Raw genomic sequence first — 16225 nt, forward strand, 5'->3', positions numbered from 1 at the left:
CTTGGGAGGGTTAAGATCTGAGCTGTAGCTTAAAGAGTGGGGCAGAATAGCATTGCAGGGAGGCTAGGGAAAGGGAGATCTGTGTGGTAGGGAAGGAAATAATATAAAATATGCACAAAAGCAAACTGGTAGGAATGAGCATACTTAGGAACTGTGAGCAGGTCTGTTTTGTTGGATAAAAGAGCTCTTTCAAAGAGTATGGGCTACCACTCTAATGAAACCATCTGACATCCATTCTTTAGTTCTCACTGTCATTGTCCATTCACTTCACAATTATTCTGGAAATCCCCAAACAGAAAGACAGCAGGCAGTTTGTGTAAACACTGGCCCACCTCTATGCAAATCGTGATTTCCACTGTCTTAAAGCTCTTTGTGTCACCTCTATCTAGCTTTCCCTCCCCCAGGAAAAAATGGAAAGGAGGCTGATTCTTGGCATAGTAGGATCTCTAGAATCACCTGGGAAAACGTGGAGAACAATTCAAAGGAAGCATGAAAAAGATGGAAGGGCAGTTTGGCTTGTACCATCAAATTTTTGGAGGAGCCTAGGCTCACCCAGCCCTTTGCCCTAAAGACTATAGCCCTTGTCTGAACAGTCTCACCCTCAAATCCTTTCCAGTACACGTTGCTCTGAGCTGGAACCCCTGAGAATGAACCTTAGGATGGTTTTCCATGCCCATGCCCAGTGTTTAGTGTTACGTAGTAGTTGTGTAACAGGAAATCCAGCGTAGTCCTATGTCCTGATTGGATGTAAGATCAAGTTGACATAGTAAAATCAAGCATCTTCTCTTCTCCCCTTTCCCTTAGGCGTACACTGTGGGAACATTTGTAGTCCAGCTCGAGGCAAAGGGTTGGATATTGGGTGTGCTGACGACCTGGAAGCATTGGATCTAGCAGAGGAGGAATAATCCTTAGAGTGTAGGCCCTGGCCTGAGGTTCAGAGCAGGATTGGAGCTCCATCTGTGGCTCCCAAAATAGAGCAGGACCTTGGCAAGTCATTCAAATGCAGATTCAGTTTTGATTTGTAGAAGAAGAGAGTTGGACTAGGCACTGTCTTCCCAAACCAGTTTTAAGGGAATTTAATAGGTGTGAAAGATTAAAGACTAAGCAGAGTAAAATAAATTTCTGTTTTACTACTGGGACTTGTCAGTGTCTTTAAAAAGCTGATGTGAGTCTCTGGGAGAACTGATAGGCAGTATTTTCCAAATTTAGTTAATCACAGGATCACAGAGCCTTTCTCTCTGTTCTCTGTGCAAAATTGTCTCCTCAAATTGCTGTTCCATGGAACACAGTTTGGGAAAAGCTGCTTTGTAGTTTTCCTTCCAGCTCTAACATTATAATATTCTAAGTATGTAAAAAGGGCAACAAAATCTAAAACGCCAGAGATGTCAAAGAGAGCACAGGGGTCAGGTCAGCAGGTAGTGAGGTTTTAGAACAATGCTGCTTGAAACACGGATGTTCTAGCTGTAGGTTTGGGAGGCAGATGGAGTAGTGAAGTGGAAGTGTTACGTGATGGGATGGGGACTGGGCCAAAGCAGGTCTGCCCCAAGCTGGCCTGTGGTGGGTGGGTTCTTGACTTTGTGCAGGAGAATATCACAATATGAGTCTGGGTGATTTTGAGAGTACTTTTTTAAAGCTGGGGACAGTGGAGCAAAGAAGGGCGTAGGGTAGAAGTAACAGAAGAGCGCCTAGGCGGGGCTGCTTTGGCTCTCTAGAGACCTTATAGGAAAGGAGTGAGCCGTGGCAGGGCTGCATGAACTAGCTGAGGAGTAAAAGTCACAATGGCAGAAGTGAGTTAGGGTGGGGCTGCTGTTAGCTCCCTGGAAAGTCAGAGAAAAAAGGGGCCTTGGAGACGGGTTGAGGGGGTTAGCCCAGGACAAGCTGCCGCTGCCCACTGCTACCCTGGTTGCAAGTCTTATGGGGATCCGTAGACTTTAGGAGAAAGAAAGTAAAAAATTCATGCCCAAGAAAAGGCATGGGCATGTTCCAGAGAGCTTACACTGGGTCCTTGGTCTTGAGGCTTTTCTCTCTCTCCTGGCAGTGGGAATCCTAGGGAAGGTTTCAGGTGAGGGTCTTAGAGAATATTCATTAGTTTTCCAGGTGTGTCCTTCAATATGTTGATTTATCAAGATGAGTGTATAGAAGGGTCAGGGTCATTCTATGGTCAGTTTCATCTTTAAAGAATGTCATTGAAGAGGACTGGGACCAAGGCCGGTCTTCCTCCATGTAGTCTGGAATGTGTAAACCATTTGCTCCCAAGTGTCCTTGTTTGGGGAAGATAAGACCTTGTGCTTCACTAGCTGGCTGGAAATTGCTCAAATTGTTTGGCCTTATTTAATTATTTTGTCTGTTTCCCACATTGCACTTGTGAAGGAATTTTCCTAACTTTTTACTATCCTGTCTCAGAGGAGTAGAATTAAAATAAAAACAATAACAACAAAAATAACCATAGAATTAAGCAATTTTGCTATGAAGGGGGAGAGAAAGAAAGGTTAGGTTTGCAGAGACTTCCTGAGATAAACTGCAACTTTTTTCCCATAGGGATTTAGTGAAAGAACCTGGAACCAGGAATCTGCTGACTTGCATTCTAGTCCAAACATGTCAGTAACTGGATGTTTTGGGGCTGGTCCCCTTACCCATCTGGGCACCAGTTTTCTCAATTTGTAAAGAAGAGTCTACATACCTGTGCACCCTTTAGGTTTTAGAATTGTACAACTTTATTTACATCCAGTGTAAGTAAGGATTGAGTTTTTCAGAAAAAGATTTGGTGAGAAAAGATGTATGAAGAAATGAGGGCTGAGACCTAGTTGAGAGAGAATTAGGTCAGAGAAGCTCCTTTACAAGCTCCACGAGGAAGGATCTTCACTGGTTCTCTGTGAGACTGAGTGCCAGCCACTGGGAGTTCTCTACAGAATTGCACACAGACTAAATGGTATCTGTTCAGTTGGCTTCTTAAGATAATGTGACTTAAATTCCCAGCTAAACCCACCAGACCTTTGAACTAGATTGAGTAATCATTAACCCTCCTAAGAAATTGATTTACTTGATTAACTGTCGCCCAGATTTATATTTTGTTTTCTTGTTTTTGTAGTAGAGTGCCTAGATAATTGCACTTTAGCGAGCTATTTCCAATTTTTGTTTATTTGTAGTCTTGAGACATTTTCTAGATTTGATTTCTTGAGTATTTGCCAAGTAAAATTAGTTTTAGTAATCTCATAATTATGAGACACAGTAATGTACATCTTGGTAAATAGTTTTAGATATATGAGAAGCACACCACTGTATCTTGTTTTCAAGCGTTATATATACACTTCTAAGTGTGACTATGAACACTCATTCATTCCACATGTGTTTGTTGCACACATACTGTATGCTAGGCAGAGTGCCAAATGGTAGGGATGAAGCAGTGAAAATGCCTTGTCATTGTCCTTAGACTGGTGAGAATGGGTATCTGTCCTCAAACAAAGAATGGCCTTTGTAAACATTCACTCCCTCATTCATTTTTACTTAATGATTCTATTCATTTAGTTATCAAAGAATGATAAAGTGGTAACTTTTAGTGAAGCTTTACTAAAAGAAAATGTGTTTTTTTCACCTTAGTTACCTGTTGATCTAAAAATGAAAGGCCAAAGTAGAGGCAAAAAACATTTATTTGAGATAAAAAATAGCTGTTCAGGAAGCTCTGATTCGGTCAGAAGCCCACATAATGTTAGGAGTAGGAGGCAAAGGCAAGGGGCATTTGAGGAAAAAGGAAAGGGAAACAGTTAAATCAGAGAAGGAAGGCCTTTCATATAGATGCAGATAAGCTGACATAGTGATGTTAATTCTGAAGAATGTTTTTAATTTTCAGTCTTGTAGTCATATCTGCTTCCTTGTTATCTTTGCAAACAGTTGTTCAAGACACAATGTTGCTTTAGGCCCAGTACAAAGGTGGTTCACTCTGTTTTAACATTTCAAAAGCTTGAGGCATAAGTTGAGCAGGCCCCTGGGATGGCAGCTCAGACTTCATTTTAAAGTGGCTCCATTTATATTATTTTTATATACCCAATACATGATATGAGAGCAGGAAATTGTTTAATAATGCTAAGTTTTATTAACACCACAGTGGGAAATAACCTTATGCTTATGTTTTTTTACAAATCACTGGGTCACACACAATTCAAAACCCACAAAGAAATTAAGAGTCTTTACATTAAATGTTTTCTTCCTAAAAATTCTTAACTGCTATATACATCTGTGTTCAAGCAGTAAAATTTAATTATGTGCCATTTTATATTTGTACAGCAAAATAATAAAGGCGCAATTAATGCAAACTAACTTAAAATTAAACCTTTTCTACTGAGCTGTGGGCGGGGGCACACAGTTGGCTTGGTGGTTTCCCTGGCGTCCTTAGCAGTAGTGTCCTGGTCACCAACACAGGCCTCCTCAAACCCATCTCCTCAAACTCTCCTCTGAAGTGTAAAGCTGATGATCTCTTGGTTATAAAATGTAGCATTTTTCTCGGGTTCTGCTTTCTCTGCATGAGGAACTTTCAGGGCTAAATGTGATCACCCCACTAATTCCAGTAATCATCTGTCACTGTGCAAACTTATCACAATATTATTGACTATGTTCCCCTTCCCCTTTACACCCACCCTCCCCAGCACCCCTCCCCTCTGGCAACTATCCTTTTGGCCTCTGTATCTATGAGCCTGTTTTTGTTTTGTTTGTTCATTTGTTTTGCTTTATTTCACTTTAGAGTCCACATGTAAGTGACACTCTATAGTATTTGTCTTTCTCTGTCTGACTTATTTCAGTTAGCACGACACCCTCTAGGTCTATCCACATTGTCTCAAATGGTAAGATTTTATTCTTTTTAATTGTTGCTTAATATTCCATTGTATATATTTATATACCACATCTTCTTTATTGGTTCATCTATTGATGGACACCTAAGCTGGTTTCATATCTTGGCTGTTATAAATAATGTTGCAGTGAACATAGAGGTGCATATATCTTTTAGAATTAGTGTTTTGATTTTTTTCTTCTTTTTTATAAATACCCAGAAGTGGAATTGCTGGGTTGTATATTAGGTCTGTTTTCAGTATTTTGAGGACTCTCCATACTGTTTCCAAAGTGGCTACACCAAATTGCAGTTGTACCAGCAGTGCATGAGGGCTCCCTTTTCTCCACATCCTTGCCAGCACGTGGTGTTGACTTTTTGATAATAGCCATTCTGACTGGGGTAAGGTGTTGTTATCTCTTTGCAATTTTGATTTGCATTTTCTGGATGATTAGTGATGTTGAGCATCTTTTCATGTGTCTGTTAGCCATCTGTGTCGTCTTTGGAGAAATATTTTTTCATGTCCTCTGCCCATTTTTTGATCAGATTATTTATTTATTTATTTTGTTATTGAGTTGTATGAGTACCTTATATATTTGGATATCAACCCCTTATTATTTGTGAATATATTCTCCCATTCAGTAGGTTGTCTTTTTGTTTTGTTGGTGGGTTTTTTCCACTGTGCAGAACTTTTTAGTTTGATGAAATCCCCCTTTGTTTATTTTTGCTTTTGTTTTCCCTTGCTCAAGGGGACAGATCCAAAATGATATTATGCAGACTGATGTCAAATTAACTACCTATGTTTTCTTCTAGGATTTTTATGGTTTCAGGCCTTACATTTAAGTCTTTAATCAATTTTTATTTATTTTTTATATAGTGTAAGAGGGTTGTTTTGTTTCATTTTTCTTGCATTTATCTTCAGTTTTCCAGCACCACTTGTTGAAGAGACTATCATTTCTCCATTGTATATTCTTGCTTCCTTTGTCATAGATTAGTTGACCATATAAACGAGGGTTTGTTTCTGGGCTCTCTGTTCTAGTCCATTGATCTACATGTCTGTTTTTGTGCTAGTACCATACTGTTTTGATTTTTATAGCTTTCTAGTATAGCTTGAAACCAGGGAGCATGATACCTCCAACTTTGTTCTTCTTTCTCAAGATTGGCTTGGCTACTTATGGTCTTTAGTGTTTCCTTATAAATTTTAGGATTATTTGTTCTAGGTCTGAGAAGAATATGGTTCGTAGTTTGTTAGGGATTGCTTTGGGTAGTATCGTCATTTTAACAATATTAATCCTTCCAGTCTATTGGCCTAATATGTCCTTTCATTGATTTGTGTCCTTTTCAGTTTCTTCCTTCCATGTCTTACAGTTTTCCAAGTATAGGTCTCCTACCTCCTTGGTTAAATTATTCCTAGGTATTTTATTCTTTTTGATACAATTACAAATAGAATTACTTTCTTAATTTCTCCTGATTGTTTGTTATTAGTGTATAGGTATATGACAGATTTCCATATATTAACTCTGTATCCTGCTACTTTACTGAGTTCTTTTATTAATTCTATTAATTTTTGGTGGATTCTTTAGGGGTTTCTATATCTAATATCATGTCATCTGCAGAGATTGACAATTTTACTTCTTCCTTTTCAATTTGGATGCTTTTTGCTTCTGCAGCTTTTTGAGGGCAAGGAACTCATCATTTCACAGAGCCAGGCACTTTGAGTAGTCTTGAACTCGACAGCTTGTTTGTGTAACGGTGATAATAGAGAGATAAATAGAACTAGTTTTCAATAACCTTGTCTTAAAAACAGGTGAATAGTAAAAACTAATAATTTACTAACCTACTTATTGTGCCAAACTCATTTTATCTTTTCAGTTGGGATTTATCTCTTTTAGTGGAACCAGACTTTCGTTTCCCTGGGTTTTGTACTGGGCGTGAAGAGGTGGGTGATGGAGAGGAGGAATAGATGTTCTTCGAAAGTATCATAAAGACCAGATTCAAAGTCATCGAATTAAGAATATTTTAACACATTGAAATACAGTGCCAACCCTGTTTCTCTCAGGCTCAGAACTGTAGTTCATCCCACCTTCTCAACAAGCCTTGCCCTTCTAGACCTTTGTGAGTTACCATACTTTGTTCCTCTGTTTGGAATGTCCTCCCCCATTTTCTTCTGGCAAATTGTTATTTGTTCTTAGAGACCCAGCTCAAATATCACCAATGCTGTGAACATGTTGCAAACTCCTCTGAGCAGAAATTGTTACTTCTTTCTCTGTGTATGTTCCCACCATACTGTTCACACTACTGCGCTGCAGAGTATATATCCACCTTATATACTGTCAGCTTCTTAAGGACGGAACCCATCTTTTTATTTCCACTTGTCTCTACCAGTTTTGGCATCTGATACACAGTAAACTCTCAAATATTTGCTGAACAAGTGGATAAAAAATAGATATGGACCTTTTCCTTGTGATGGGTTATCTAACCTATGAATTCACAACAGATAAAGCTTTCTAACCTATAACCAATATAGTTATCTGCTGGATAGATATGTTGATTTAGAGTTAATGTTAGACATTAAACACATTAGATTGTTTGTTGTAGTTTTAGATCTACAACTAATAGTGAGGCATAGATTGTTTCAGTTTCCTGAATCTGTTAAATTGAGAAGCCTACATTGTTAGGGACCTCGAGATCCTAGCCCAACAGCCTACCTGCCTTCCTGAGCCTCTGGAAGGCCAAGAGAGTGGTGGGCCAAGTCTCTCCTAATTCCTCAGGCCAAGGAATGACTGAAACTTCTGACTGTAGAATTTCTAATTGGCAGAAAGCCACAGGCATTTGCACTGAAGCCAACTTTCTTAGACCACTGTTGACAGAGGCAACCAGGTCCTGCTAACCAGCCCGGCAGATCTGCTGGCACATGTGCTGCTGGTAGGGAAAATTTGGGATACATTTCATGACCTACTTCCTTTCTCCACCCTGATTTTCAACCTTTTACTCTGAAGTGCTCAAAACCTATGTGTTGGGAGAGGCTCAGTGTTTGGTTAATGATTTTATGCTGAGCTCTGAGTAATGACAGTCAGAGGGATGGGGCAGTCAGCTGGGTTGTGGTGCTCACTCTGCCACTTGGAGCTTTATGATCCTGGGCAAGGTGTTTAGCTTCAAATGAGCATAAAATGAGTGTAATATCTGCTCTTTCTGTTTCACAGGATCTTTTGAGAGTCAAACAAGTGAAAGTTCAAACGGTCATAAATTGTAGAGCATTGTACAGAAGAGTAATTATTATGCTTCTTAAAATTGGTTATGTATTTCATATAGTATGCATTAATTTATTATAATCACATTCTGAAGGTGCACAAAGGGGTCTTAATCTAGTATGATCACCTGAATCTGGCTCTTCAGACATCTGTAGGTATCTATAAAAATCATTTGCCTGTGACTTTTGGGTTTACACTTAAGAAACCATTTCTCAAAGGTCACATCTAATTTGCTGCTTCCTGAACTTTACATGAAGCAGAAGGTTAAGCCCCACCCTGGAGTAGCCCATAGAACACACTTGTGCAGTCAGGCAGAAGGCGTGAGTGGGCAGGCTCTGAGTTGCCATATAGCAGAAGGAAGCCTGGGAGATTTTGTTGAGCACTTTAAATTCCTCTGTGCTGCTTTTAGTCAGCTGCTGTTTGGAACACTCAAGTGAAAACAAATGCTGCTTGTCCCGGCAATCAAGGGAGGCTTTTTAGCAGCTTCAGTGGCCTCATGAAGGACATTTGTTTATGACCAGCTATATATGAGGCACTGGAAAACAACTGACCCCCAAGATTCAGACCTTATCCCAAGGAGCTCACAATCTAGTTATTGCTGTTATAGGTAAAAGAGGTGTGGGTAAGAGAGAACTCAAATTAGTTTTTCAAAGTCTCATTCCAGCTATCATGTGCATGTGTATGGAAGGCAAAGGAGAGTGAGATGGAACAGAGCCGAGAAAGGGGTGAGAGGGAAAGGACCAGAGAAGCCTTGAGAGAGAGATGTGCTGATGAGGAAGAGCTGGGGGAGAGGGGCAGACGGGGGTGCCTCCTGGGCCCAGAGTGGTCAAGGCTAGAGCTGCTGCGCTACAGCTGCTGACCCTGGGTGAGGCATGTATTTTTTCCCGAGCCTCAGTTTCCCCCTGTGTAAATATGGGAGGCTAAGTGTTCGTTCCAGATGTAAAATCCTCCAGTTTTATGATACAGGTTTGAAAATAAATTGTCTCGTGAGTGGCAGTAGAGAGTAATGGTTAACGGTCTGGAACCAGAATGCTCCCGTTCACATCCAGCCCACCGCCTTCTACCTGCATGACCTTGGGCAACTCCCTGGACCACTGTTGGTCTGAGTTACCTCCACACTGACAACAGTGACTGGCAGACAGCAAATGTCAGTACGTTCGAGCTGTTATATTCCTGCACATATCTTGACAGAATATACAAGGCTTTTGGAGCTAAGCAAGTACTTTGGCAATACAGAAATTCTTTGTCTTCTATGTGATAGCAGAAAACAAACAAACAGGTTTAGGAACTAGAAAGAGAAAAGCTTACCCTTTTTGTGCTCCCCAGATTGAATTGTAGCCCTGGGAGGGAGAGAACAAACTGACGGCTGTAGAGGTTAGGGTGTCGGATCCCTCTGAGCTCTTTCCTTTCTCTGTTCTAGGATACCTTGTTAACTGATTGGTGAGCAGGCTTTCCTCCGGTTGGCTTGTAGCTTGTAAGGAAATCCTTGGATACAGAACTAAACAAATTTGAAATTCTCTAGTAGCGTCATCTCCTGTCGGGTCAGAGAACCCTACTGTTGCCTAATTATATTTGTGCTTCCCAGGTTGGCTTAACAATTCCCCCCAGCGCCTTGCTTTATGGGGAAGGGTTCAGTTGTGCTCCACACAACTGTTTTGGTCCATGCCTACTTTCGGAGTGTGGGAAAGAAGGTTTACTTAACAAAAGCAGTGTTGATTAAAGTAAGGAAGGAAGGAAGGACAGGTATAGGAAGGGCAGCTAACCAGATGGGGAGCTACTGAAGCCCTGAGGATTCGTGTCTCGCATGCATGGGTTCTTCCATACCATCTCTGGGAAACGGGGGCCCAGAGAACCTAGGAAGCATCCCAGGTCATGCAGCTAATCAACGGTAGAGGTGGGACTTGGCCCTGGTCTCTGTCCAAGGCCGGGGCTCTTTCCTCGTCATTGTATTTCCTTTACCCTTTCTAACCTTATTCAAAGAATTTCAAGGCCGGATAAGTCCTTACATATCTCTCAGTTCAGGGCCGTGCAGCTGGTGAGTTGGTGTGGCTGCAGCTAATGGGAGATTTGCTTTGCTGGTCACCACAGCTAAGCTCAGGTGGTGAGACTTTATTATGACAGTCTGAAATGCTATGAAGGCCTGACATAAACACATAAAAAAAGCATATGAGCACTGATATACTAAGTTCTATGCCAGGCATCCCTTAAAAAGCTATAAAGTAGTTATTATCACCCAGTTTTACAGGTGAAGAAACGGAAGCAGAGAGGTTTGGCGACTTGCCCAGAATCACCCAACTAGGAAAGTGTCAGAGGCAGGATTGGACCTTGGCCGACTAACTTCCTAGTCCACCCCTTAAACTAGTATGCAGTGCTCTGGATGAGCAGGGAAAGGGGGTGAATTAGAGGCGTGGAGTGCTCTCTGTGGGGCGGGGGTAGGGGGCGGGGAAAACCTGACTTGCACCTATAGCTAATTTCCATGATATAAGTACTCGCACTGTGGCCAACCTCAGGCTGCTGACCTGCTGTCAGCTGACATCAATTTTAACAATTGATTTTTGTGACCTGGCAAGAACTAGTGCCAGCACACCACCGAAGGCCATTGCCAAGGCAAACAGCGGGTACAGGATAAAATAAAGTTATGCTAGTTATACTTGAGTACCCATGACTCTAGAGAACTGGAAAGTACAAGGTTGGGTGGTGAGAAATGGGATTGGAACGGAAAGTGGGGTCAGACTGGAATGTCAAGTGTTTTTCATTTTTTTCTGTAGGGAACTGGAAGTCAGTGGAAGTTTTCAAGTAGCCAGGTAATGTGATCAGCCTTTTAGGGTAAGAACTCTGATAAGCAGTACACATCAGGTTATGGAGAAAATAAAGTGTCTAGAATTCAAGTTAGTAGGCAAATACAGGAAATAATGAACATATAATCAAGGCAGCAGTATGAGCTGGGGGGAGAGAGTGGGGGTAGAACAAGATTCAGAAATTGGCAGGTGGAATTGACCTAAGTTGATGATTGATTGGGTATCAGGTAAGGGAAAGAAGCTGAGGAAAATACAGGTGTTCCCCGCTGTGCCACTTTGCTTTTACAAAAGGCCTACATTAGTACCTGTTTTTGCTAACCGAAAGAAATTCTAAGAGGATTTCGTTTTTATAAAAAATGGTCAGAAGCAAAAACAGCATTCAGCATCTGTTTGCTGCAAGCCCTTATGGAGGTAACCCGCCCCCCCTCCCCCAGCAGTGAGAGTGGCAGCCCCAGGCCCTTTCCCAGGAACTATACCCAGCATCCAGCCGCCTCAGCTTTGAACCATGTGTGTGAGCACCTGGGCTTTATTCCGATTTATTTTGTGCATTCATTAGCAAGACATATCCTAAAACTGGACTAAAATATGTTTCCATGTAAATTAATGGTAATTGCTTCTTCGCTTCATGCATTTCAGCTTCCGAAAGCTTTCACAGGAATGCTCCACTTTCAGATAGCAGGAGAAGCCTATGTCAAGGTTTGTTTCCAGCCTGCAAACTGGAATTATGGTCAGATCATTAATAAAGAATGGAGTGAGTTGTTGAGTTGGGGGTGGAGGAGGAAGGGTAGAACGTGTTCATTTCAGAGAGCTTTTAGGCTAGATCCTTCAGATGGTTGGAAATACGCATCTGCAGCCGAAGGACTACTGATCAGAGGCTGGAGAGAGAAATTTGGAAGCCATCGGCATATGGATAGAGAGGTCATAGCCATTCAAATAAATAGGCTGCTAGTTAGTAAACACTTTCTATTTGCTTGGCATTGTGCCATAGAAGTACATTGGCTTACTCAGGGGAAGCAGGAGTTGTACAGTTGAATAAAATTTAAAAATGGAAACTTGGGGAACACCATTATTTAAAGGGTCAGTAGGCAGAAGAGGAAGAAACGATCAGTAAAAGACAAAAAAAAAAACAAAACCCAAAAAACCCAGGAGGAATTAATTATTGGCATGGCAAGAGAAACTAGAGATTGGAGAAGTTAAGGGGAAGAGAGTTTCAAGAAAGAGCAAGTTGTTGGATGCCTGCAGTGATGTCTAGCGGGTCGCTGGAGTTGGCAGTGGGGTGATGGGGCATCGGTGAACGTCATACAGACAGTTGAGTAGGAGACATTTGGCCGGAAGCCAGATTGTAATGGGTTGCCTTCAAAAAGGGCAGTCTTTGAAAAGCCACTGTCTTTAGAGTAAAGAGAGAACTGATCCCAAGAGAAAGCAAGTTCTCTTTAGAGGTAAATGCTCTCAGCGTTTCTGCCTGCCTCCTCTACACTCACCTGTTGCCGCCTGCCCTTGGCCAGTCTTCTGTTTCCAGAACCTCTCTCCTCCTTTCTCCGGGGGCTCAGTTTACTCAACATTTCTTTTCTCTTCTGTAACCTTTGTCTCTCCTTGTTTACAGGCTCTTTCCCTGCAAGCATGCTCAAGTTTCATCTTGGAAAAAAAAGGTTTTCTTTACTTTTTCTCTCAGCCTGTTGTCCTACTGCCTTCCTCATCTCTACAAACATTGACGGCATTCTGCATTCACTGCCTCTATCTTCATTCCCACTCATGTTGCAACCAGTTACAGCCTGGCTTCCAGCCAGATATCTCCTACTAAACTGTACTTACCAGGCTCACCGATGATCCCATAACCCCACTGTCAACACTAATGGCCGGCTTGGCCTCTTTGCAGGCATTTAACAACTTGAAACTCTTTCCCCTTAACTCCTCCAGCCTCTTGTTTCTCTTGCCATGCTAATAATTCTTCCTCCTTTTAGGGGGATGGCGGTGGGGAAGATCTTTTAATGATTGGTTCTTTCTCTCCTGTCCACTGTCCCTTTAAATGACACTATTCCCAAGGTTTCATTTTTTATTTCTATTTTTATTTATTTGTTTTTAATCCTGACCCAAGGATATTTTCTCTGTTGCTTTTCAGAGAGTGGAAGGGGGGGGACAGAGAGAGAGAGAGAGAGAGAGAGATACATTGATGTGAGAGAGACATTGACTGGTTGCCTCCCGCTTGTGAGCCGTCTGGGCCTGGGGATTGAGCCTGCAACTGCAGTATGTGCCCTTGGCTGGAATTGAACCCGGGACCCTTCAGTCCAAGGGCTGATGCTCTAACCACTGAGCAAAACTGGCTAGGGCTCATTTTTAAAATAATTTTACTCACCTTTACAATTCCTGCTTTCCCTGAGCAAATTGACTTCCCCTCTCTGGTGGAATTTACCGAATTGCTAAAAGCCTTCAAAAATGGGTAATCCAAGCCCGAGTGGGATTGGATTAGAGATCCAGCCCCAGCCAGTGAAGGAGTGTTTTTATTTTTGTAATCTGGCCGGGAATAGGAAAGAGGACTTGGATGTCTTCCTATTCTTACTGGAGGAGAGTGAGGCTGAACACTTGTAAAGCACAGCATGGGCTGTGGCCAGAAGGTTGAAGCGTGGAACACCTGCCCCGCACACAGACCTCTGAGTGCCTTTCCCCACCTGTGGATCATTCATGGCCTATGGCTCCTCCAGCCTATGGATCAGTCATTGAAACTCAGTTCACCTTGGCTAATACTGCCTCCAGGCAGCCTCTTCACGTAGCCTCTGTCTCTTTTCTCATCAATCTATTGTGTATACTTCAGCTGCATAATTCTTCCTAAAGTATAGTTCTCATAATAATAACAATAAAACAGTGTCCCAAAGTCTTTCTTATTTTACCATTGACAACAAACTAAGGTTGACGCTTTAGAGCATTTAACCTGCCACCAGCTTTCCAGCTGCACTTCCAAGTCAGACTGGATCGTCCTCTATGCCAGAAGTTGCACCTGGTGGCCCTTAGTTGAGCTGGCCTGCAGACATGTTCTATTATTTGGTTTGCAACTTTAAAAAAAAATTAATGCTTTAAAATCAAAGGAATTTCCTTAAAGCTAAAGTCTCAGAGAAAGTACAGGGAACTATGAAAGCTTCAGAAAAGATGGGAATTTGGGGAAAGGAAAGGAATCAGACAAGACTTAAATTCTTACCAGCTTAAGTTCTCAGTCCATCTTTTACCCACCTTTGTAGTAGAGTCTTTACATATAGTAGGTAACTAATTATTACTTGTTAACTGATAGTTATATGACCTTTGGTAATTTCTTGCCACAAACATTGAGGTTTTTCTGTTTCACAAGAGACCTGCATTTGTTGAATCTCCGGTGATTTGTACAGTGTCCTTAAGTGCAAGTCAGTAAAGAAATTGAAAGCTGCATTTTAAAGTACCTTCAAATTTTACAGTGTTTTTAAAAAGATGACCATATATTTTCATGCAGATAAATGGTCCATGAAAATTTGTTTTACTATAATAGGCAGGAGTAAAGCAGGATTTAGAGAGGAGAGTTTAGAAACTTGTTTGACAGGATGAAATGGCCATCACTGGGAAAGGTGGAGAACCATTGATGTAAAATACAAACCTTTGAACATAGGAAATGAAGCAGGTGGTAAATTACAATAAATGCTCTAGGCATTTAATGTGGTTGGTTCATGTTGAAAGTTGACCATGTGCTAAGTTAGTTATGTGTATGGGTATCAGTGTACTATGGCTTTTCCCCACCCTCCTGTCCCCTTTGACATAAACATACAAGTGAAATTTTAGAGACAATTATTTTATATCTCTTTAACCTGAAATAATTTTAAAACTTGGTAATCATCACGGTCCTAATAACAAATATACGTAATGGGAATAAATGGTTAACTCAGCTTGTCTAGAAATATTGGACTACCTGTTCCCGGGCTGACGTTTCCAGGTGCAAGGGTTTTCTAGATCAGAGGTACAATGGTTACATTGACCAGCTCATATAAGGCTTAGTATGTGCCAGCCATTGTCCTCGGTGCTTGTGCCTTTTTGTTTGTTGTTTTTCTTGAACACTGGCTAATGGTTTTACAATGCATTGCTTTACAACTCGTTTCATGGCAGGGTATATGTATTCAATAATAGTATTTATATGGGACCCTGGGATAGAGGGCCCTATGCACACTGTGCTGGGAAGCTGTACGGTGGTGTATTGCAGACTTTATATAGTCCTGATTTCTCCTGATAGCATTGCTTCCTTGATCTTCTGATGGCATTAAACATTTCACTAATCCACAGTGCCCCTTTTCATAGTCTACAGAAGGGCACTGTTCCTCTCCAGCTATTCCCCTTCCTGAGGTCTGAGAGCCCTCGGAGAAAGTTCACACACGTGTGTCAGTCAAGTTTCCCATCACTCTGACACTTCTGAGCCTCTCCAGACTGACCAGTCTCCGGCCTCCAGACCGATTCCAAAGCTCTGTCTTTGAACCATGGTCATTAAATCTTGCAGCGAGGTCAGTTTTATAAGTGTACTCAACAGGAAGAGCATGGATAAGAGCTGAAGAGAGAGGAATGCACTCCACAAGGTCTTTGCTGAATGGATAACTTGGGTCTCTTCTCTCTTTGCTCCTCCAACCAAATAACTTTCTGTGAACACTTAATGCAGAGCTCGATGCCCTCGGGGCTCAGGGGGAAGAGGTGGCGGCTGTAAGTTCTTTGCACATTTCTGTAAAGCTCCTGGTTGTGTCTGAGCTGGTCTGCTTTTGAATGCCGCCGGGTTCGCAGTTGACTCTGTGTCGTCCCTCTCACACACTTATTCCTTTCTCCTACCCTCAGAACAACCAGGCACACTTAAATATATGTTTAAAAATACTTAAAGTATATATAAAACTTTCCTTTCTTTTATTTGCATTTAAATAAAGTATTCTTCCTCTACCCTTTCTATGCTTTTAGAGCTGTGATGTGCTGATCTAAGAGAAAACAAAAGGGCCCCACCTGCGTGGCTCAGCGGTTCAGCACTGACCTAGGGTCCAGGAGATCGAGGCTCAATTCCTGGTCAGGGCACATGCCCGGGTTGCAGGTTCGATCCCCAGCAGGGGATCATTGATATTTCTCTCATCATTGATATTTCTATCTCTCTCCTTTCCTCTCTCTGAAATCAATAAAGACATATTTCTTTAAAATCAATAAAGACATATTTCTTTAAAAAGAGAAAAAAAAACAGAATCCTAGAATTCACAGATTCTAGATTTCAGCCTCAGAACTGTCACTTATCCAGCTAAATGAACAAGTTTATTTAATTTCTAAGCCTTCGTGATAAGACAAGACAAATGATACCTGTCCCATTTCCCTCTCAGAACTGA

At 41.6% G+C, this 16225-nt stretch overlaps 1 protein-coding gene across 1 annotated transcript in view; it reads left to right on the plus strand.

Moving 5' to 3' along the window:
* NCEH1 (neutral cholesterol ester hydrolase 1) overlaps window positions 1–16225 on the plus strand; it is a 47992-nt gene that overhangs the window by 15983 nt on the left and 15784 nt on the right. The window lies entirely within an intron of this gene.

This window comes from Miniopterus natalensis, chromosome 6 (assembly GCF_054644295.1).
Source record: "Miniopterus natalensis isolate mMinNat1 chromosome 6, mMinNat1.hap1, whole genome shotgun sequence".
Lineage (NCBI taxonomy): Eukaryota > Metazoa > Chordata > Mammalia > Chiroptera > Miniopteridae > Miniopterus > Miniopterus natalensis.